The following is a 23,267-nucleotide window of genomic DNA, read 5'->3' as shown; positions in this document are numbered from 1 at the left end:
CATCACCCTTCATCAGGCAGGCTAGCTTGAATCCAGTGATGTAATGAGCACGGGACCCATGTCTGGGCATACCCTTCCCACTTAGGGCAACATATAAAAAAAACAATTGATGGATGGAATGCTGGACAATGCAAACATTTCCATTGGGCGCAGGGTCAAGAATGATTTGCATATGGCTGGGTCCAAACTGGAATGGCATGGTGAGCAAAAAAACAATGGATTTAGGCCCAGATCTCTGTACTGGGGTGAATGTATGACATTGTTCTGCATTCTGTCCATCAATTGTTCTTTTTGCATTTGTCACCCGAGTGGGGCGGGTAGGCCCATACATGGGTCCTGTGCTCTCCATGCCACTGAAGTCAAGCTATCCTGGCTGATGAAGGCTGAAAGCCCGAAACTGGTCCTTGAATGCTTGTTTCCAGTCTAGGGAGGACCTGGCCTGGCAGTTCCTGCTGGACTGTTCCCATTGGGCGCAGGGTCAAGACTGATTTGCATATGGCTGGGTCCAACCTGGAATGGCACAGTGAGCAAAAAAACGATGGATTTAGGCCCAGATCTCTGTATTGGGTTGAATGTATGTCATTGTTTTGCATTCTATCCATCAATTGTTCTTTTTGCATTCCTCTTAGGGTGGCATGGGGGAAACAATTATGTTAGTTCTGCTGCCCATGTTATTACCATGGGTGAAATGCGGTGGTTCTGCTACCTGACCAATGTAGGTTATGATTCCATCATTTGACCAGCAGGTGGCATTGTGCAATCTAAGGTACTGTAGGCGATATCACTCAATCTGTGGACATTTTTTTTTTTTACAATAAATAAGTAAATTGTTGTACATTTCTCAAATTTGAATTAAAAAAAACTGCACCACAAATAAAGCATGAATAAAGCATTACATGACATGTACAGTTGTATTAATCATCAATGTTTCCACATAAAAAGGATTTTTAGCCCAGTTAAAACCAGAACTCTCTGCTTGGGATCCATACCTTTGGATTCAGGAAGATTTCAGTGATCTCCCTATAGCAGCTGGCTCTTCTCTCCCTCGCTTCCTTTCCCCATCCAATGCAGGTTTAAATCTGCTATTTGTGATCACTAATGCGTGGGTATCATTTATTCCAGTGAGTGGAGCTGATTGTCTTCGGATTATGTCAGCCAAGACTCACAAATCCTGAAAGTATGCTCGTAATTAGCAGAAAGAAAAAGCCGGATTTTGAATGGTGCATTTGAAGTGCACAAAAATCTCCGTGCAGTAAAATCAACTATTTGGCAAGGAGATTTTGAGAGCATTACTCGTGTAGCCCCTAACTTCAAAACCAAAAGCAATTTAGCGTGTTATTAAATGGGCAAAGGTTCCATCATGTGCTTAAGGGAAGGTAGAAATCCTGACACACGTTTTTATTGAGAGCCCATTGAAATAGGGAAAGTGTGTGTCCAGCTACACTGAAAATATTGTCACTGCCTGCAAAGGGTCTGAGAATGTAGCCATGATTCCTTTCAGTGAAAGTTGTATTGTATTTCTTCAGCAGATGTCAATACGTCTGTGTTATGACTAGGGCCCATTGTGATATAGTACATATGCATTTTAAAACATCACCAACTTTAAAACTGTATATGCTATTCTATATGAAGGAGAGTGAAATTGAAGTATTAGGAGCTCATTGGTAAATTCTTTTGCATTCTGTGGCTAGTGAGATTCTTATCATAGCTGGATATCTTATACATTGTACATCGTGCCAGTGAGTAATTTAGAGTGATTGTAAATACACGTGATACCTTTGATTCTCAATAAAATGAATTTATCTCTGACCATATGTGATCGCGTTTGAGAGGAAAAGGGATGGGAAATATATGGTTTATTTAAAACAAGGCACTGAGAAGAAGAATTAGCTACTAAGTCTTTGTCATTGTGTTGGCTCCCCACGCCTAGGGGCTAATTTACAACCCTCTTGCGCCACTTTTAACATCGGAAAAAGTGACGCACTGGCGGCGCAAGGGGCTTGTATATAAGCCCCCTGGTGTTTTGTCTTTTGGGTAGCTGAGGGGAACTGACTAAACCTGTTCTATGTGCTCTGAAACGGGAACCTGGGGGTTCAACACATATGATAAAACCTACTCAGTGATATACCATGTTTTAAATGAGAACGGCCTTCGAAGATCTTTTAAGACCGCGCATAAACGGTTCTTTGTTCATTTTTTATTTCAACATGCACACAGGTGTACCAGTGACCAGCTTTGCATGCTTACTGTGAACACCATGAGCAGAATGCATTTTGTATTGGAGCAATATTTTTAATGACGAAGTTACACGTTATTTTCAGTAAAACAGTAAAAGTGGAGATATTTCTTCCCACTTTTGGTGTGCAAAATAATGGGGTCCTCTGAGACATGGTCAGCGACTAGCTGCCGCCTCCCCCCCAAACCGGCACCCAACACCCAGAAACGTGGACACGAGACTTCTTTACTTTTTGGAAGGCGGGCGCTAGTCGCCCGGCCGTATTTATTAAGATATGAAATTAAAAAAGGTTTTAATTGCATGATCAACAATTTATACAAAAATCAGCAGGACATTAGGTACAAAATATTGTCAACAAGTTTGAGAGCCTGACCTTAACAAAACTCTAATACATGTTGTTTCCTAACCGAGACTAACATCCTCATCTTGATTTTTGTACATTTCTGGCCATATGGCAAGGTCACCACCGGTGTCAGGTCCTACAAGCTGCGCCTCCCCTAGAGACGTGCGCATGCGCAGTGTTACCCCGGGAATTGCCCGGTCTACGCCCTGAACTCCATTTACCCACTAAAGGAGGGCCCTTACTCTGCGCCGGTGGCGTCATGAGTCCACGCGCGCGGGGTGGCTACCAGCCTAAGGAAAGCGTGAACTACTCCTACCCGCGCTCCTTTGCTTTGCAGCATCCATTACCTTGCCCCTGGAGTTCTGGGAGTGGCCCGCAGGCCCCTCCCCCTGGGCGGGAACCTCCATAGGATGATGCCCGCCCCCTCAGACCTCAAATATGTGCTCACCGATAATGACCTTACCGCATGCCCCAAACCTAATAAATACGACGACCTATGGAAAAAATTCTAAAGGACAGCTACACTGGCTAATAAATAACAGCATTACCGTACAGCTACAAAGGGAAAAAAGGCCTAAAGACACTTGGCATCCAAGAAAAGTACTTTACACATAAATCGAGAAAAAGGGGAAAAAATTCATAAACATACAGCATCATCGAAATATACCGACAGATCCATTACTCTTACCATGTAATACATGTGGACAGTACCTTCGCAAACTTACCATTAAAACGGACATAATGAATGGCACAAAACTTTGTTCTAAGGGATGGTGGGTGGGAAAACAAAGAAGCCCCGAGCGCGGAGCACACGGTGCTGTGGGAGAGCGTCCAGGGACAAGGGGGTCTCCTGGGCGCTCCCCACCTCTTTATTCTCCAGGGGCCAGGCGGGGGGGGGGGCACGCCCCCCGCCCGGCCCGCCCCTCCTATAGCCCGCCCCCCCTGACCCGGACCTTTTACCTGGCATCCGGGTCAGGGAGGCCGCCGGCCAATCGGTGGTGGGTCGCGCCCCCCAGGGCCCGCCCCCACCACCGAGAGACAACCAAGGAGAATGGGGGGGAGACGGTCGCCGCGCCGCCATGCGTGCGGGGGGGCCGAGGGCCCCCCCTTTTCACATGGTCAGCGACTAGCTGCCGCCTCCCCCCCAAACCGGCACCCAACACCCAGAAACGTGGACACGAGACTTCTTTACTTTTTGGAAGGCGGGCGCTAGTCGCCCGGCCGTATTTATTAAGATATGAAATTAAAAAAGGTTTTAATTGCATGATCAACAATTTATACAAAAATCAGCAGGACATTAGGTACAAAATATTGTCAACAAGTTTGAGAGCCTGACCTTAACAAAACTCTAATACATGTTGTTTCCTAACCGAGACTAACATCCTCATCTTGATTTTTGTACATTTCTGGCCATATGGCAAGGTCACCACCGGTGTCAGGTCCTACAAGCTGCGCCTCCCCTAGAGACGTGCGCATGCGCAGTGTTACCCCGGGAATTGCCCGGTCTACGCCCTGAACTCCATTTACCCACTAAAGGAGGGCCCTTACTCTGCGCCGGTGGCGTCATGAGTCCACGCGCGCGGGGTGGCTACCAGCCTAAGGAAAGCGTGAACTACTCCTACCCGCGCTCCTTTGCTTTGCAGCATCCATTACCTTGCCCCTGGAGTTCTGGGAGTGGCCCGCAGGCCCCTCCCCCTGGGCGGGAACCTCCATAGGATGATGCCCGCCCCCTCAGACCTCAAATATGTGCTCACCGATAATGACCTTACCGCCACAGGCCAGCATTGTTAACCGACGATCTGGCCTCCCCCTGCCTAGACCTACCCTAGAAAGTTCTCACTTTAGCCAAAACCTTCCAGCCAGGCCCTGACATCATCAGACCACAGGACCCTTCCTTCCTCCGTCAAATGGACTGCCCTCACCAGGTAGAACCAATACACCCATGTTGGATCATCTGCAACCGAGGGGGGCTTGAAATACTTTGTCCCACTGTGTGTTGATCCTCTTTATCGAGTGATTCAACGCCCTGACCGAGTCCCTGCCACCACGGGATAAGTTGAGGCCCTACTACTGTGCCACCCGGGCAAGTCCTGAAGACCCCCCCACAGTGGAGATGGACTCAATGAGTATTCGCCTCCCCAGTTTGGCCAATTCAGTCCCCCCTAGGTGAAGTATCACCACTGACAGGGGGTCGGGCTGCTGAGCTAAAAAGTCCCTGAGAAGTTCCTGAACTGACCATGGCACAGACCCTCAAACAAACTCTTCCCTGTCCTGCGTCCAGCCTGTTGCTTGTGCTGGCACATTGTGGCTCCTCAACTTCTGGTGATGAGTTCCTCCCCTGCGTGACAGGTTTGAGAAACTGCTAGAACCAGGAAAAGACCAAGAAAACCTGGGTGACAAATTCCCACTTCCACCTTAAGGAATGGGTAGCACTTACACCTGGCAGCAATACCTGGGCCCTTGGTGTCCTCTTTCTCGACGTATGCTTCCTTTTTGACGTCCACCCGCTGCCGATGTTGCGGTGTGGAGCCCTCCTCAGATATCCGCCATGGACCCAGCCGTGACTGACGTAAGCCCCCCTTGGGCTGTCCACCTGTTGCAGCTGTTGTGATGTGGAGCCCTCCAGGTATCCACCATGGACCCGGTCATACATAAATTGGAAAGATAGATACACACCATTAGTGTTTCCGGCGATACCTGCTGTACACGCGTTAGACTTACATTACCTTCAGTTGCTAAGTTTTAGATCATCTTAGTGCCATATTACTACACATTAACACGTCGACAGTAAATGTTAAGCATAGCCTCCGTTTGTCTGTTTGCTAGTGCAGTATCTATGTCGTTAAGCATAGGATCAGCGCCGCCCTAACCATGGTAGGCTGTAAAATTGGCTTCCTATTTTACAATCATTGTTACACAAGAAAGTTGTGCCGTAGGCAAGGACATTGCCTCTTAATCCTGGTTTCCTACCCACGTCTTTTTGCATAGGATCTACGTGTAAAAACAAGACAGTCTACTTAACAGTGCAGCACCACAGTCTTTAGCCAACAGAATTAGCACAGCCCTAACCCCGCCAGGCCATACGCTGGCCCAAGGACCCTTTCCGCTCACCACTTTGGCTTCTGGGAAATATCATCCTAGCCAACCGGACATGATCACATGCATCCCCAGACCTATGTGATGCCGCAACTAGGCTCTTGGGCACCTTTAGGTGTGACATCAGGGTGTGTATAGTTATCAGGACCCCAAGTAGTCTCTCTACAGGCTCTAGGCCCTGTCTCCATGCCATTCGTGGTTCCCCTACCACATTATTAATATATAGCTTTGGTACACCCCTAGAGCTCAACGTATATGGTGCTAAATCACTGTGTGCTATATAAGTTTACACACCGTAATTATTCGCCTCTAATCTCATCATAGGCTCAACGTATATTGTGCCAATTTACTTGTATGTTAAATAAGTTTACTGACTGTAATTTCACGCCTTTAGCCTCGGAAAGGAATTAAGGGATGTGTTTTAAAACTAATACATATATAGGTCATACACCTGTTCTTTTCCATTTACTCATTCATGAGATTATAGACTGGTAAAACAAGCTGCTCTACATTCCCTCAAGACTTAGCCTGAAGGCAGCACGCCAAACAGCTACCAATAAGATAGCTCACTAATAATGTTGACTTTACCTATCATCAATGAATAGTCAATTGGACTGGTGCAATGTCCCCCCCCTTAGAACAGTGAACTTCACCTCCGATGCCCATTACCTTTACAATGAAATATGTCCCTTGTGTGACTTACTGCTTTGGCTTGCAACGGAATGTGGTACCTGGGAAACTGGCTTTCTCAGTCTTGCCAAGCCCTACCCTTAGATGTGTATTAATCCCCAGGAGGACCCCAAGAGAAGGGGGAATACCCTATTCGTGAACCGTTCCACTATTATTCTAACTATCCCCTCCGCAGACACCAATGATAGTAATTCTAGAGTGTCCAAATTTGACTTAAGTCAATGGCTGTTCCTCACGTAATATAAATAAGCAGCAACCCTGGCTTGGATAAAAATTTTTGCAAGTGTGTGTTCTGCTTCTGATACGTGCCCTGTTCCATTACAATACAGTGGATTCCCTTGAAAACGCTAAAAATTGTGGGGCCTTGGTGGGATGCCTACCCAACATTGTTTGTATAGTTGGCCCTCAATCCAGCTGTTACTACTAGGAAAGCAGCCGTATAACCCTGCTATCCAGACCGTCCTCATTGTGTGGTGCCTTCCCTAAAGTATCTTGGCTGGGAGCCTCACACCTAGATGTAAATACCATGGAGGCGAAACAAAGGCACACAGCTGAATCCTGCCTTCCCAGTACCTAAAAGAGGCATTGTTTCGCCCTTTTTCCAGTGCCGATATATGGGAATATGCATGCACTGTCCAAAATTCTCAGATGTGTTTTTTCGTCCGAGTATTTTACTCATATTCCAATTTAAAAAAAACCAGATTTTCCTTTTTATAGCGCTACTTATCTCAATGCCGGGTGTCAGAGTACTTCACATTACACATACGCCTTATACATTGAAAAATAGATTATGTGTGTAAACCGATGAACAGTGTGTGTTACTTAAGACCAGGGCCACTGAAATTATGCGGCAATGACGGATTAAATTTAAGTAGCAGGGCTTGCTAAATTATGCAGCATAATGCGGCACATCTTTGGGTTAGTACCAGTTCTTTATTCTGTCACATGTTCACATCTTAACACTACCTGGATAAGAGGTCTTATCTTATAAGTATTAATTTAACACCCCAACCCACAACATGCATTTGAAAGGTGAACAGTCAGCTTGTGCAAATTGCATTCCGCTTCCTAGGAACATGCGTTTCTAGTAAGTTTTGTTCAGTTTGAGCTAAGGACAACTTGTAAATTATGCAGGAGAAGTTGTAATATATGGCAAATGTAGCCAATCAAGTACTATGCGAAAAAATTGCAGTGGCAGCAGAATCCCATAACGCCAGTGGGCCTGCATGAGATAGTGAGGGGTACATGATGCAGGAGACACACGTCCTTCCTAGGTCACTGTGCAATGTTAGAAGGGTTGTGATTTATGAACTGCAAACAACAAAAGGATCTCTGTTTTTTATACTATCGCTTCCAGTACCTGAGTGCATTTCATTTCATGCAGCAACACATTTTTTTTTTTTTGTGTCGTTAGCGACACTCGAACCCAGATCCCCAGGTCTGAAGTCGAACGCCCTATCTGTTAGGCCAACTCCTCTCCCCTGCTAAAAGAGGAGTTACCCACTTACCTACCTACATAGATGAACTGTGTAGGAGAAACAGTAACCCCTGGGATTGGAGAAAACATATATTCCTCCAGGAAATGTGGTAACCCCCCAGAGTTATTCCACCAATACTCTCGTTGACGTTAACTGGACTCACAAAGTTCTCAGCAGCAGATGCTCTAACCTTACCACATATTTTAAAAATGCCGACTTTGCGACCAGTTTAAGCAGAACAGATTTACTGTCCCAGTAACGGCACTTTAAGACACTGTTTTCATTGTGTATTATCCACTCATTCTTCCTGGGTGACTAACAGCAACCAGGAGCCTGCTGAGGGGGGAAGGGGGTGCCAAACAAGGGGGTCGATCCTGCGATGTCACGATGCTAAAAGGCAAGGGGGGGGGTCATATGTGTCATACGTACATAGTTGAATTGAAGGTATCTGAGACGGACACTACAGGAGATCTATTTGGGAGACTCCAATACTCTACGCAAATCTGGGTCATTAATCGTCCTATTCAGGGATCTTTCCCACCTACCCTTCAATTTCTACGAGAATACACTCTTCATGTCGTATTACAAGTAGGCCAATAAATAAACGTAGATAAGAGCATTTACCGTTTAGGTGTCTTTGTCTATGTGTGTGATTCAACCCACAATGACAATGTTCTACCCTGAGTTAAAATCTTCTGTGTTTTAAACATATGTCTCACAAGTTACATGTAGATGTTTACAGTGAATGCATAATCCACTGGACGATTTTACCAGGATATGAACATGGGGCTTGCAGGGTACACGTGACTGCTGTAAGAAATACACTAACTCACAGCGCGATCTCGCTAGGATAAAATCCTGTGACCTACAAATTACAAACATTGTTCTAAAGCAGGCATATTCACCATTTAACCCAGTTAGTCATAATTCAAACTTGTGCCCAAAGGTTGTGCGTAGACCTCTGCAGCAAGTGCATTGGACACATTAGACCCTTTGCTAATGTTATAGCCTGAGACTTGCTAAATACATACAGATGTCTACAGTTGGTATCTGAATTCCATGAGCTATTTTCAAAAACGATCTGTGACTGATAAAGTAAACAAGAACATCTTCGTTATCACAGACAACGCATTCGTACACATTCATGCTGTGCTGTAAAGTTTAAAATTGGGCGCGAAAGATATTTGTGTCTAATTTAAACTCATGGGTCTGGGACAAATTGCACTGGGTCCAGCCTAGCATGCGAACGTGGATTCCTCCCTTAAGGCAGATGCTCCAGTAGAAATATATTATGTATTTCCCCAGGGTTTAAATGTATAATATGTTTAGTCTCATGGAAATTATAGATTGCACCTAGAGAATTAATTACATGCGAGTTCCAGCGTGCAGTTAGTTGCACTCTTCATTTAGCACTGGGATTCCACACAAAGGCAGGTGACGCCACCTTACATTCAGCTGACGTCACGTGGCCTCTACATGGTCGTGTCCATGTATACCTACTTTCTTAAGATGAAGAGGGGTTTCACATTGTTCCACACAAAACCTGTTTCAGTGATGCAATCTTATCAACGTTCAGTGCGGGTCCATACAAAAGGATGCTGTGCACAACATATCATCAAGCCTGGGCCTTTATGTGCTTGGGCACACGGCCACGTCATGAAGTGATTACATTCTGCTTACCTGGTTCACAGAGACACTGGTTAAACCTAACTCTGCAATTTCGAATCTGCACTTGAAACGATAGAATATTTCTGAGGTTTGTATTAATTATTTCTTCCTGACACTCACTTGAGCTTAGCATGGTCATTCATGACTGCAGACGCGTCTGCATTATTTGCCGAACAGACGCAGGTGAAAATTAAAACGACACACAGTGCAAATCCGGCCTCGGATAATCAGGGTTTTCCATATTTCCTACCGTGCACATTCGGGCCGCCCCCAGGTCCCGCCAACAAATACCTCGTCGCCTGCCGGCCCCTCCACGCAGAAATACCGATTTGTTCTCCCGGTCCCTGATGCGGCGCCGCTCTCTAGCCGCTCCTGTTCCCGAAGCGGTGTGGTGCTTTGGAAGAACTATGCCCGAGCTGGCCTCTTCAACCGGCGGCCTCCGCCCGCTGCGTCGACGCTCTCTAGCCGCTCACAAAGGGGTTCAAAACCAAAAACGCCTCCAGGAACCTGAAAAAGAAAGCGGACAAAATTACAGAAACAAAGAAGCCCCGAGCGCGGGGCTCCGCTCGCTGCGTCGACGCTCTCTAGCCGCCCACAAAGGGATTCAAAACCAAAAACGCCTCCAGGAACCTGAAAAAGAAAGCGGACAAAATTACAAAACAAAGAAGCCCCGAGCGCGGAGCACACGGTGCTGTGGGAGAGCGTCCAGGGACAAGGGGGTCTCCTGGGCGCTCCCCACCTCTTTATTCTCCAGGGGCCAGGCGGGGGGGGGCACGCCCCCCCCCCGGCCCGCCCCTCCTATAGCCCGCCCCCCCTGACCCGGACCTTTTACCTGGCATCCGGGTCAGGGAGGCCGCCGGCCAATCGGTGGTGGGTCGCGCCCCCCAGGGCCCGCCCCCACCACCGAGAGACAACCAAGGAGAATGGGGGGGAGACGGTCGCCGCGCCGCCATGCGTGCGGGGGGGCCGAGGGCCCCCCCTTTTCACTGGGAACACTTTAGATTGGAGAGGTTCTACTTAGAATTAGGACTAGAATAGTGTAGGCATAATAGAGACCATGAAAAGGTATGCTACCAGCTCTTGGCCTTTAAACTGACTTGAACTGTGGCTATTTAGATCTCAAATGTAGACTGTTGAGTGTTCATAACAGCAGTCTCATTCGAAACCTATGAAGGCTGCAAGCCTAGCATGGGCGAGGTGTGTTATTTGATGTTTTGAATCTATCCATTTGAGCAGCATGAAAGTATGGAGCACGCTCAGTCAGTGCTTTTAATGATAAGTATTTTAGATCATATTTTAAAGAAATAACCTGCCATTTGTCATTATTAATGTACTGCACTTTCCATTCGCCATGATGCCCCCTATTTAAAATGAAGCTCGGATTTTGATTTTCTTTTTTAACGGATCTTTGTCTTTGTGTGTGGATGATCTGGAAGTCTCATTACGAAGAGCTGGCTTAACTTTGAATACATTAGCATTGTTTGTGGACAACTAATGAGGAGTGGGTGTTATATACTAAGGATTAGAATTGGTGCTTGTGTTGCAAAAAGACAAGGCAAGCATCGTGTTAATTAACTTGCCATTAAAAAAGCTTCCAGGTGCAAGCTGTGCAGCTCCGCATGAGCACCGCACACCTTTTAGTAAACCCAGGGGTTTATTTATTAGCCCCTTTCGCTGCCGATATGTCGCCTTATCTTATGTTAAAAGTGACGCACCGCAGTCGCATGGAGCGTGTAAATATTCCTTTAAGCCATTTGGATCAAACTAAAGGATTTCGTTCATTCTATTCCTCAAACGAAACATTCCAACTTATAGTTATCCTTGACCCAAGATTTAACGATGTTTCTTTGTTTTCTGTGGTATGTGGTATGAAACTTAGAGCCCAAACCCTACTAATAAGCAAGCTCTACCCATTGGTGGATGTATTCTGCTTTTTGCCGGCACAGGGTGACCATCAGCCTTTCTTACTCAGACTTTGACAGTGTGAAAGGTCAGATATTTTCAAGCACGTAAGTCAAAGGAGTGTTCGGTGAATACTCTGGGAAACAAGACAAAGATTGTGTTGATTTCCGATGTAATAATTGTGAATTTGAGAATTTGGTATAACTGTGCAAACTCCAACCCCTATAAGCGTGGAATGCTACTTTAAAAATATTTACGAATGCACAACAAGCTAGCAAGTATAATTGGGTAGCTAAGCAGCAATATGAATGAGTAGCTACACCTTTTCTACATTATTGACATATTGATCTTGTACAATGTCCTTGTTTTTAGTTATAAGAATAGTTGTTTTTGTTGCTCTAAAGCGTTAGTAGAGATGCTTTAGTTTGGTATGGACTACTCCTTGCTTCAAATAGGGATTCACCTGTTATGCATGCAAGCCTATTCAGAAAATGAGAATTGTCATCAAGCAATGAGAAATGTAAATGTGTTTGTACTTCCAAGTCTCTGAGGAACTCCAACATACATTTCAGCATGGTTACAATCGAAAGTAAAATTATATTTTAGCCTCTTCGTTCCTTTCCTAGAAAACGTCAACTAAATTATGAAAATGGCATCAATGATAATTCAACCAGTGGATTTCCTGCAGGAGGAAGTCAGTGACATCACTATTTAATATATAGAATTGCTTTAAAATTGAAATGGTGACATCATGAGGCGCTACTTAAGGGCTGTCAACATAGATCCAGGAGAGTTGGATCATCGCTATAGTTACAGGATTATAACTCACTGTGAAATGTTTTATTACAATATGGTCTCTCTGTATGTTCATTTTATGGGGCAATTCTGAAAATCTGGCCTGGGTCCAGCCCTCCTGGATCTACACTGAACACTTTTTAATTACCGTGCGTGACACTTGGCTTCCTTTGTGTTGTTTCCCCTGAGTTTTTTTCCTCTACCTCCTGAATTTTTGACTGTGATGGATTTCGTTTTTGCTGGCTTAGATGCATTGGGCACTTTGCCACTGATGATCAGTGGCAAAGGGCAAGTGCTCCCTGTGTAAATTGTAATTATGATTGGTTGATTGGCATATTTGACTCACTGGTAGGTCCCTAGTAAGGTGCACTGCGTGTACCAGGGCCTGTAAGTCAAATACAACACTGGTTGTGCCACCCACATGACTAGCCCTTGTAAATGTGTATCAGACCATACACTGTAGTGTCTTCGCACAGAGTTCTCAACTGCTATATTGACCTGACAAGTGCAGCCACTTGATAGGCCTTAACCTTCCCTTTTCTGACATGTAAGGCAGGTAAACGTGCAACTCAGGTAGTCCCAAGATATCCCCATGGTCAGGGTGCAGTGTATGCTAAAGGTAGGACATGTACTAGTGGGTTTTATATGCCCTGACAGTGGAGTACTGGGTATTTCGTGTTTCACTATTGAAAGGCTGTCTGTCCCATAGGTTAGCATAGGAGCTGCACTGTAACATCTTACAAGTGTAACTTTCCACTGGGACAAAAAAGAGAAACAGAGTTTAGGCTCTCTGGACTCAGAATTTACTAACACATCTTTTAGTAAAGGTGGTTTTGAATTCACTGCCTGATTCTGGGGTGACAGGAGCTAGGGATGTGAATTCACTCTAAACAGTCACAAAGGGAGTTGAGGTGTGGCCCGCCTTTCCTGGGTGACTCACAACTGGACTACATAGACCTGGTCTGCACTTAGAGCAATGGGAGAAGTTTCACAAGCACATGAATGGTCTATGTGTCCTTTGCACAATGTTCTCTCCACCTCCTGTAGCGAAACTGGGCCAGTGATGACAGAACCGGTTTGAACTGGTTTCAGAGACTCCTACCACAAACAGAACAAAGAGAAAATGGGCTATAAGTATTGGACCTTAAACCGCAGAGAATTAGATCTTTTCTGGGCTCCAGAGGAACCTCTCAAGAGAAGAGCGAGAGCTGTAAGGAGGCGTACTTCCCATTTGCTCTGTGTGCTTTGCTGGGTTGGCTGTAGTTGCTGCTTCTGCCAAGGAGAGGACAAAGGCTGGAACTTTGCTGTGAACCTGCTTGAAGAATAATTTCTAAGGGCTTGCGTCTGCTTACCTTCTCTTCTGAAGTGTCAGGGCCACAAAGAAGTCACCTGCACCCACTGACCAGCCCCTGGACTTCTATGTGGACTCCTGCAAGCAAAAGGGTCCAAATTCCAGCTCCTGAGAATTGTGTGGTTGGGGCTGCAAAGCAGGAATAACAACTTTGATGTCGTCAGTGCTGCTGCCAGTGGCACCGTGGCCTGCATCAAAGCTCCGACGCCCTTCAAAGCCTGCCGAGCCTTACAGTTATCGCTCTTCCCAGCAACAGTGCTCAAAATGATGCCCTCACTGCCAGCGCCACCATCACGTTATCAAGGAGCTGAAAACTGATATGGGGAAGTCCATGAACTCTTCGATGTTGCATCACTTCATCGGAACCGATGCCTCATTATCGACACCGGTTAACTTCCCCGTCCCGGTATTTGATTACTTGCTTCCTCATGGACTCGACCCTACGCCTCCCCTGCGGCAGAAAGAAAACTGCTTTGCCTCGGCACTGTTGTCTCACCTCTGCGACATTGCACATTTTATTACTTTATTTCCTTTTTTTAAAAAATATTTTTATTAACCTTTTACAACATTTTTACCCCCCTCCCCGCGCCAGACAATGGCTATCATTTCTCGTTTACAGATGTTACATAATGCATTAATTTCATTTCTTACAAAATATGATATAAAATAACAGAATAAGAAAAAAGGAATCCTGATTAGACATAACAACTAAGACATTAGGCATTTGAGAAGAAAGGAAAGAAACATTATCCATAACATTGACATTAAATATAACAGTCTATATACCCAAGACTCCGACCACTCAACATGGAAAGAGAAAGGGACCGATATGCACTTCTTCAGGGCCAGCTACCTTACATTACCCCCTTATACATTTAACATCCTATCTTTCCAATCGGCAATCGGCTTCCACAACTGTAGCCCAAATGCTCTCCTTTTTTTCCCCTTTCTCGCATAGATAGCCTTCTCAAGATTATGCATATGCAATATCCTAGCCAGCCACTGCTGGAATGGAGGAGCCAGTTTGTCTTTCCATGCAGCCGCTATGCAAAGACGTAACACGGCCATTGCCACAAATATGAAGCCTCCTGCAGTATGTTGTTGTGCATTACAATCCTCTAGGCCTAATATTATTACATCTGGTGTCAATTTCACTTTAAAGGCCAGAGAATTATCACAGAACATTTCGATACTGTTTATAAGTGGTGAAAGGATAGGGCACTCTGCGAACATATGAATTATGTCCGCCTCCGAACTATCACATCTCGGGCACCTTACCCCCTGTGTTCCTCCCCACTGAGCAATCCTTGCTGGGGTGTAGTAAAGTTTATACAGGGTTTTGTAGTGTTGTGCTTGTAGTGACGCCGAACATAGAGTCTCATGCCCTAGGATTAGTGATTTTGAGAATGTCCCCTCTGGTATTCCTAATGCCTCCATCCATTTAGTCTCATATTTCACTAGATCATCCCCTCTATGTTCTATCAATTCTGCATACAGCCGTTTAATTGTACATGGCCGCTCTGCTTCGATCATCTGTAATATTGGGTTCCCCTTGAATCCTGCCTGGCCACCACGTTTATTACCTAGAAAGCTTCTTACTTGTAAATACTTAAAGAAAGTCCTATTGCTGACCCCGAATTCCTGTTGGAGCTCCGTGAATTGACGTACCCCTGACTCCCCCATTAGATCTCCCATATTTCTAATACCTTGTCCAACCCATTCTTTAAAAATTACATCAGAAAAAATATCCGAAGGTAACGTTAAATCCCCCGCTAGTCTTGTATGTCCATGAAGTCTCCCCAAACCGAAGCTTTTCTTAAATGCCTTCCAGATTTTGTCGGCAGCTTCTAGTGTCTTAAACCTAGTTCGCTTAAAGTTACTTGGCTCCGAGTATCTTAAGAAAGCATTGTTGGTTTCATCTCCCAAAATTAATCCATACACTTCTAAAGACCCTGTGTGTGATTCCCCCTCTCCTTCCATCCCTCCCAACAAGCATGTCATTTGCTGCAAAGCCGCAGCCCAATAATACATCCTAAGGTCTGGTAAAGTCCACCCGCCCTTGTCGTGAGGTAATGACATAAATTTCAATGCCCTTCTGGTCTTCCCTTGTGCCCACACAAAATGATTTATCATATTTTCTAATTTCTTAAACCAGATCAAACTAAAGAACAGCGGTATTGTTCTAAACAGGTATAGCATTTTGGGCAACAGGTTCATTTTCACATAGTTAACCCTTCCAACAAGTGTCATGTGCAAGTTATGTACCCTATCCAGGTCTTTCTTCGTTTTTGTAATAATAGGGTTGATATTGATTTACTTTATTTCCAAGGCACTGTTGTTTGGGGGGGTGCCATGTGACTACGAGTCCTACTCATGCACTTCTCGGTCAGCGGCATACTTTGGATTTGTGCCTGTCACAACATCATTAAAGCCTCAGGTGGAGCTATTTGTTCCTACAAGTTCTATTTTTGAAGTAACCATTTTAAAAGTGATGTTTTGATACATGTATGTTCGATTTCTGTCATTTTGGTCGCGTTTGGTTTGGCTAAAGATACTTTATTTGCTAAACTGATGTGGTGTCCATTTGTGGTGTTTTCACTGGGTTACTGAGTGTTTTCAGTACAGATACTTTACACATTGCCTTTGGGATAAGCCTGTCTGCTCATGTCAAGCTACCAAGGGGGTGAGAAAGGGTTATCTGAAGTTTGTAATCCACTTAACCTGTCTAGAAGGAAGGGCCCCTATTTGGACAAAGGTGCATACCTCTGCCAGCTAGAGACACTGTGAGAAATTTTAGAGGGATATTATATGCTGTGAAAAAGAATAATAGTAGACAACGTTATCTATATGACATGACTAACTTTCAGAAAAGCCAGACGTTCCTTAGTCTGCTTTGGAAACAGATCAAAATATTTGAGGGTGTGCACAGATTCATATGTGTCAGTTGTATGCAAGTATGTATGTATGTAGATATGTAGTATTGGTACAGTGCACATCTAAGCAGTAGGGCAATGTACAGGATCAAAAACATGCATACAGTTAACAAATGTTTTAAGAGCTAGCTGGGTTTTGCTAGCAGGCGTTGACTGTTGCTACATTATGATGGTTTGTTTAAATGTGTGTCTTCAACATTTCTTAAATTGGAGCAGGGTTGGGGTGGTCCTACTTGAAAGAGGGATGGTTTTGCAGAGCTATAGAAGGATTGTTGCTTTTTTTACACTTCTTTGCCTCTGTCATATGGCGTCCTGGCTGTGGCTGTACTGACAGCCACCACAGATGGTAAGGTTTTAGCCAGATAGTTTGGAGTGATGATTTTTACAGCTTTCTAAATGATGCACCTAGTTTTAAAGGTAGTGCTTTCTGGCAAGAGCAGCAAGTAGATTTCAAAGAGGATTAGGATGATATAGTCATATTTCTTAAGGGCATTGATAAGACATGCTCTGGCATGTAGCATGTCTTTTGGAGGCGACAGTTTGGAGCCGGGGGGTCGCGGAGCAGGGTGTTGCCACCTCCAGATGCAAAGGAATAAAGGCTCAATCCGCAGATCCAAAGTTGATTTCTGGGAAGAACTTTTCACTTTCTTCAGGAGAGAGAGTAGCTACTAGCTGACTTATGTTTGCTTGGCAAGTACTGCTTGAGGGTGAGTTTTGCGTGCAGGGAGAAACAAACTGACTTGGATTTGGTGAAAGTTGAGTTTGAAGTCAAAAGGTTCAACTCTTTAAGCCAGGTTTGGAATTCTTTTTGCTGATTTTTACTAGCAAATAATCGTAATTCTGTTTTGTATATCAGTTAGAAACACCAAAAAGGGCTCCATGTGGGAACTCTGAGGTGATAAATATCTTCTTGGACGTGCACGAGCCCATGTAAATGAATGGTTGCATAGGCTGACAAAGGTCTAGTGAAGAACATTACCAGGGACTCCAACTCAAGACTTTAACGTTTAGAAGATGGTGGTATAGTCAATGATGTCAACCTGAGGCTGAGAGGTCAAGTTATAGCAGGAGGCAGTGGGACAATATGTAATAACTGGTTGATTGTATGCTAACTTTAAAGTGCGCATCGTTTATCAATTTACACGGATTTACCAATCTAAGACTATGGAGGAGAATGTAATTTCCTTACTGCTGAAAGTTATCGACGTGATATCCTAAATGAGAATGTAGTCTATAGGTTTTTGGTAAATGTGAGTCATATTGCAATAATTGGCTTCAAACCTTACATCTTTAACTTTCGAATGATAAAAGATCATCGTTTTAAAGTCAGATCCTTAGTGCACTTTTTCCTGAAACACACACATTCAAAACCTTTAGCCTGGAGATTTAAACAAGCTCATAATTCTTAATTTTCAGTCAGGTAAGAATTCTAAACAAGCATTTACAATGCAACGGTTTCGCCTTTTCAAAAGTTAGAGCTATTGGCATTGTAAATGACAATTTTTTTGTTTATGTCTTGGTTTTGAAAACAGATAAATAAATGGCATTGTCATTTACATTGCCAATAGCCAGCACAGCCAGGGGGCAGACAAGCAAGCACAGCCAGGGGGCAGGGTAGCAAGCACAGGCAGGGAAGCAAGGACAGCCAGGGGGCAGGGAAGCAAGCACAGCCAAGGGGAAGGGAAGCAAGCACAGCGAGGGGGCAGGGAAGCAAGCACAGCGTGGGGGCAGGGAAGCAAGCACAGCGAGGGGGCAGGGAAGCAAGCACAGCGAGGGGGTAGGGAAGCAAGCACAGCCAGGGGGCAGGGAAGCAAGCACAGCCAGGGAAGCAAGCACAGCCAGGGGGCAGGGAAGCAAGCACAGCCAGGGGGCAGGGAAGCAAGCACAGCCAGGGGGCAGGGAAGCAAGCACAGCGAGGGGGCAGGGAAGCAAGCACAGCGAGGGGGCAGGAAAGCAAGCACAGCGAGGGGGCAGGGAAGCAAACATACAGAACAGCTGTTCAAGACAGTTAATAGATATCTGTTTTCCCGAGTAGAACTAAATAAATGACAAAATCTTTCAGGACACACATGTATTCACTTAGTACTCAATGAACATCCATAACGGGTACATTTGTACCAAATTGAGCCATCATTATGTAAGACTCTGGACAAAGCAGTCTTTAGTGAGCAAACACAACCAAACACACCTGGTCAGTCAGTGAAAACCGTGGGACTGAATGCAATGGATGTGCAGACCCCAAACACATAGCTGCCAAGGTTTCAGATTGTCATGTGTGACATTTTTATAAATTCAGTGAAATTATGAGTGACATTTTAACGACTATGAGTGAAACTTTCTCGCAGGCAAAAATCATGCACTGAAGACGAGGGAAACTTGTAAATATCAGAAATTACAGCCATTTGAGTAACAAAAAAACTCCACGAACCTCCTGAAACTGCTGCAGAAATGGAAGCACACTAACCCTAGTGCTCCCTCCTGTAACCTGACTGTACTGTAAATGTGAACACATTCCAAAAAGATGATATATGGAAGGTTGCAGAATCCTCTCTACTGGAGTCTCATTTTCTGACTGCTTTACGTGAAGACAGTGTACTGTCAAGTCAATGTATGCGCATGCGCTGCATTCAAATGCCCTTGCAGATTGCGAACGTGTAAACAGGAAGATGTGCACACAGAGGTGTGCACACTTTATAGAAATAATTGTCATTATGACCACTTTGGTCTTGCTTCTTACAAATAATCTTTACAGTCTTTGCGAACACGTACAACCATAGCAGCCCCTGCCCTAGCCGTTTTTTCAGCATACATGTAAAAAATTGCACATACAAACGTCAGTACACATTGTGTACTCATTTTTATAAACAAAGGCATATGCTGTAAGTCAAAGCCCTTGCACATACTACTCACATTCCTGCACATAGATGGAAATGCAACTGCAGAATGCTCTTGCTCGTTGTAAGTACATACACATGTAAATAGGTGCACATCCTGTAACAATTTGATTATAAACGTCCTGTACTCTGGTTTATAAGACCGCTCTGGCACATTCCAGACAGATACTGTGTAAGAAACATCATCACATGGTGTATATAAACATTCCGGTAAGTGCATGCACCTGCTGCATCCCAACTCCCATCACACGTGCATATTGTGTACATGATCCTGTAGCGTGAACTGTGATACTCAGTGCAGCCGAGTGTTCCACAAATTAGCTTTTTAGTGTATTGCTGAAGCGGCCCGACTGAGTAGGTGACGCGGGCCTTGGGAGTGCAGCCTGTGAACTGAAATAGGGGAGGCTGCCTACGGAGGAGGGTGCATGGGAGGCCATGTGCACCGGTAGGCCCCTGAGCCCAGATCACAAAAGGGTTGATGAGGGGGACTCCGCTGCTTGCCACACCAAGGCAGGACTAGAGACCTGGGGGCTAGAATTTAACATCCTCGCCGCAGTGATTGGGCTTCCTTTGTTCCCCCTCACTGACCCTACAGTCCAATATGCCGATTACACTGAGGGGGGTCATCTCATCTGTCCTCCATACAGCATAAAAGCTTTTTAGCGGCAGGGTGATCAGCTAGCTCTTGCAGGCCGTCGATGTCTGGACTAGAGTCTCATTTTCTGTTTTTCATGAACCATGTAAAAAAGAAATCACACTCCATTCCAGACACCGACGACTTGCAGGCAGTTGATGGCGCTAACACGCAAATTTGTGGAGTGGATTAACACTCGGCTGCACTGTCTCACATTGACACTGTCACTTACTTGTGAGGTGACAGGATGACGAGAAACAGCAGCCCTGCGCGCAGCTATTAACTACGTGTGTTAAAATTACCAGTGCGTGCGCTGGCAGCACTGTGTGACAATATTTACCGCACTTACACTAAGTAAGTGGCAGCGGCTGCTTGGCGTCAGTGTGGCCGGCCAAAGTAAAGTACTTACTTGAACTTCGCAGAACTTCCGACTGTTGTGTCTCTGTCTGCGTCCCGGTCGTCCAGCGGCGCGGCCGGGATCCGCGGCCGGCCGCAAAGCACACACTGACACACTGCATGCAGTGTCTTTCTCGGATTTAGGCCAGACTGACAGGCTGCCTGCGATCATGCCACCAGTTGCCTCTCATGCAGCGGCTGCGGCCAACAAGTGAGTGAGTCTGTCACTGCCTGGCCCATCGATGCTGGCGGCCAGTTAAGCCTTCAGCCGGGTATTTTCGCAAGAAGACAGCATCGCACCAGGACTCGACTCTCTCAGGTTGAGTCCCCCGCCGTTTCTGTCCAATCGCCACTTCCTCTTGCGGACGTGACGACTCGTCACGGGGTCACAATATCCGGATAACCCACCCCCATGGTGCCACAGCCAGTAGTAGCCACCACTGCTGAGGGCATGCCCCGCCCACGGGTCTGAATCGGCAGTTTCAGTCAGTAACTGACAGTCGCGACTTGGGCAGGATGCAGCGCCAGGAGATCGGAAGATTTAGCCTCGCTGGAGCTACACTCTGACGCTGGCAGATTGCCAGCTCACATTCTTTGTTCATGAATAAATAACGGCATGGGGAGCTTTGAAAGCATTTTACGGCACGTCCCAGAAAGGACGAACAGGCACAGTGCCCTGAACCGCTAAACGCCAATTTACCAAAGGAGCAATTTAGAAAGTGCATATCTGCATAACTGCAAGCCGCCTGCTAATAAAAGCCATCTCTCCAAATTATTTCCCTGTTTCTCCGCCATGAAATTGCCCTGGTACAGAGCAGCGTGCCCGCACATCTAAACCCACATAAACAAGTCAGGTCCCGGGCCGCGCTGTGATTGGCTGACGTCACGGGGGTGTCCCGGGCCGGCAGCCAATCACAGCGCGGCCCGGGAATGACGTCACGGGGGTGTCCCGGGCCGGCAGCCAATCGCAGCGCGGCCCGGGACAAAGGGGCGGGGCTTAAAAAAAGCACCAGAAACGCCCCCGAATCGCGTTTTCAAGAGAAAGCGCGATTGACAGCCTCTGTCTCCCAATGGCTAGCCTCCATTTATGGAGCTAGCCAATGATAGACAGAGGCGGGTCATCACCCGACATAGAACTCAAGAGGTTTTGCTAGTGCATGCGTACTTCGTACGCATTGCTAGGCAAAACCTAAAAATGATTTCCTGCCCGTACTAGAGAACAGGCCTTTGTACTAATGTGCCTAGAGCAAATCTTGCCGCGGTTTCAACACAGCATTCACGGAAAACATTTTTCATTAAAGATAACACGGTTGCAGTAGTTTTGAAGATCGTCTGAAGAAACCCTTTCTGTCGCTATGATAAGGGTATACCTGTTATCTTCACAGGCATGCGTTTGCACTGGATCGACTGATACATTAGAATACATTTATTCTCCTTAGTGATAAATATATACTTTCAGATCGATATTGAGGAATGCACAGGTAAGAGATGAAGATCTTTGTGCTGAACTGCCTTGTATTTCAATTACGTTTCAGAAATGAACGCTGATGAGGGATGTAACTTGTAACAAATGTAGGCGAAAAGAGATAATTGAAATGTGAGCCCCTAATTTGGGCTCACATTTAAAATGCTTGTCGGCGAACGTGACAGAACAGTCAGTGCCAGTTGAAAAGGCCCGATAACAGAAATCTTTCAGTGAAAAGTAGATGCATATTCCTGCACCCTGTTCTCTAAATAGTTAGGAAGGTACTTTTTGCTTATTTGGATAATGAAAAATCGTTCGCACTTTGTGTGGCCTTCCGCTATAAGCCAACATAGCATTCGTCAAGCTTCTTTAACATGTTTTTCGTCCCAGATATACCCACAGCTTAGCGTTTGTTGCAGCTTCGAGTTTAATAAAAGTATTTTGGTCTAACCTATGCTCATGGTAATCTTAGAAAGAGCTAGCCATGGATCCCACCTCTAAATATGTCAAACTACTTGGGAAGATGCAGATGATCTCCTTTATTAAGTCCAGATGATTGAAAAATTTCAATTTACGGTGTTTAGGGGTCTCCAAAATATGCCGCACATGTACAATCCAAAGGTTTTACGGAAAGGACATAATACTATGAGGCCATTCAGAATGCATAATGTTTGAAATATAAATATGTCTTATATGAAATATCATAGCATATGACATGACATAACATAATATAACTTAACATAACACAACATAGCATTTCAGCGCATAACATCATAAACCATACAATACATAGCATCACATACCACAACATAGCATACCACAAAATAGCATAACAGAACCTAACATGACAAAATATAGCATAGCGTAGGTGTTAAAAAAGGATGTCTCTGGTTGGCAATGGTTGGCACCTTTATCCAAGTAGGGACCCTTCTTCCTAATCAGGGCAAGGGAGTTACACTCCTAAAATAAACCCTGTTCACCCCCTTGGTAGCTTGGCATGAGCAATCAGGCTTACCTCAGAGGCAGTGTGTAAAGCTTTTGCACATAACCAAGAGTGATACAGTGAAAACACTACAAACGGACACCACACCAGTTTAGAAAAATATCCAATACTTTGTATATTTAAAATAAGATCAAAACAATAAGAATCCACCATACAGTACTTTGCAAGAATAACACTGAAAATGCAGTACCTTGGAGTCTGTAGCTCTGTCTGGGGCTACCGCGGTGCTGTAGATAACAGTTCCGTCTGACCACGTGACTCAGGGGCGTCGGCAGACTCGAAAACAGTACCTTTTGTGTTGTGGCTGACACGTTGGTAGGAGCCGGTCGTGGCAACCATCACAGTTGCTATGCGAAGCATAGCGGTGATGCGTGCCATGCCCT

This window comes from Lissotriton helveticus, chromosome 1_1 (genome assembly GCF_964261635.1).
Source record: "Lissotriton helveticus chromosome 1_1, aLisHel1.1, whole genome shotgun sequence".
NCBI classification, from domain to species: Eukaryota; Metazoa; Chordata; class Amphibia; order Caudata; family Salamandridae; genus Lissotriton; species Lissotriton helveticus.
Note: the sequence above shows the minus strand (reverse complement) of the source record.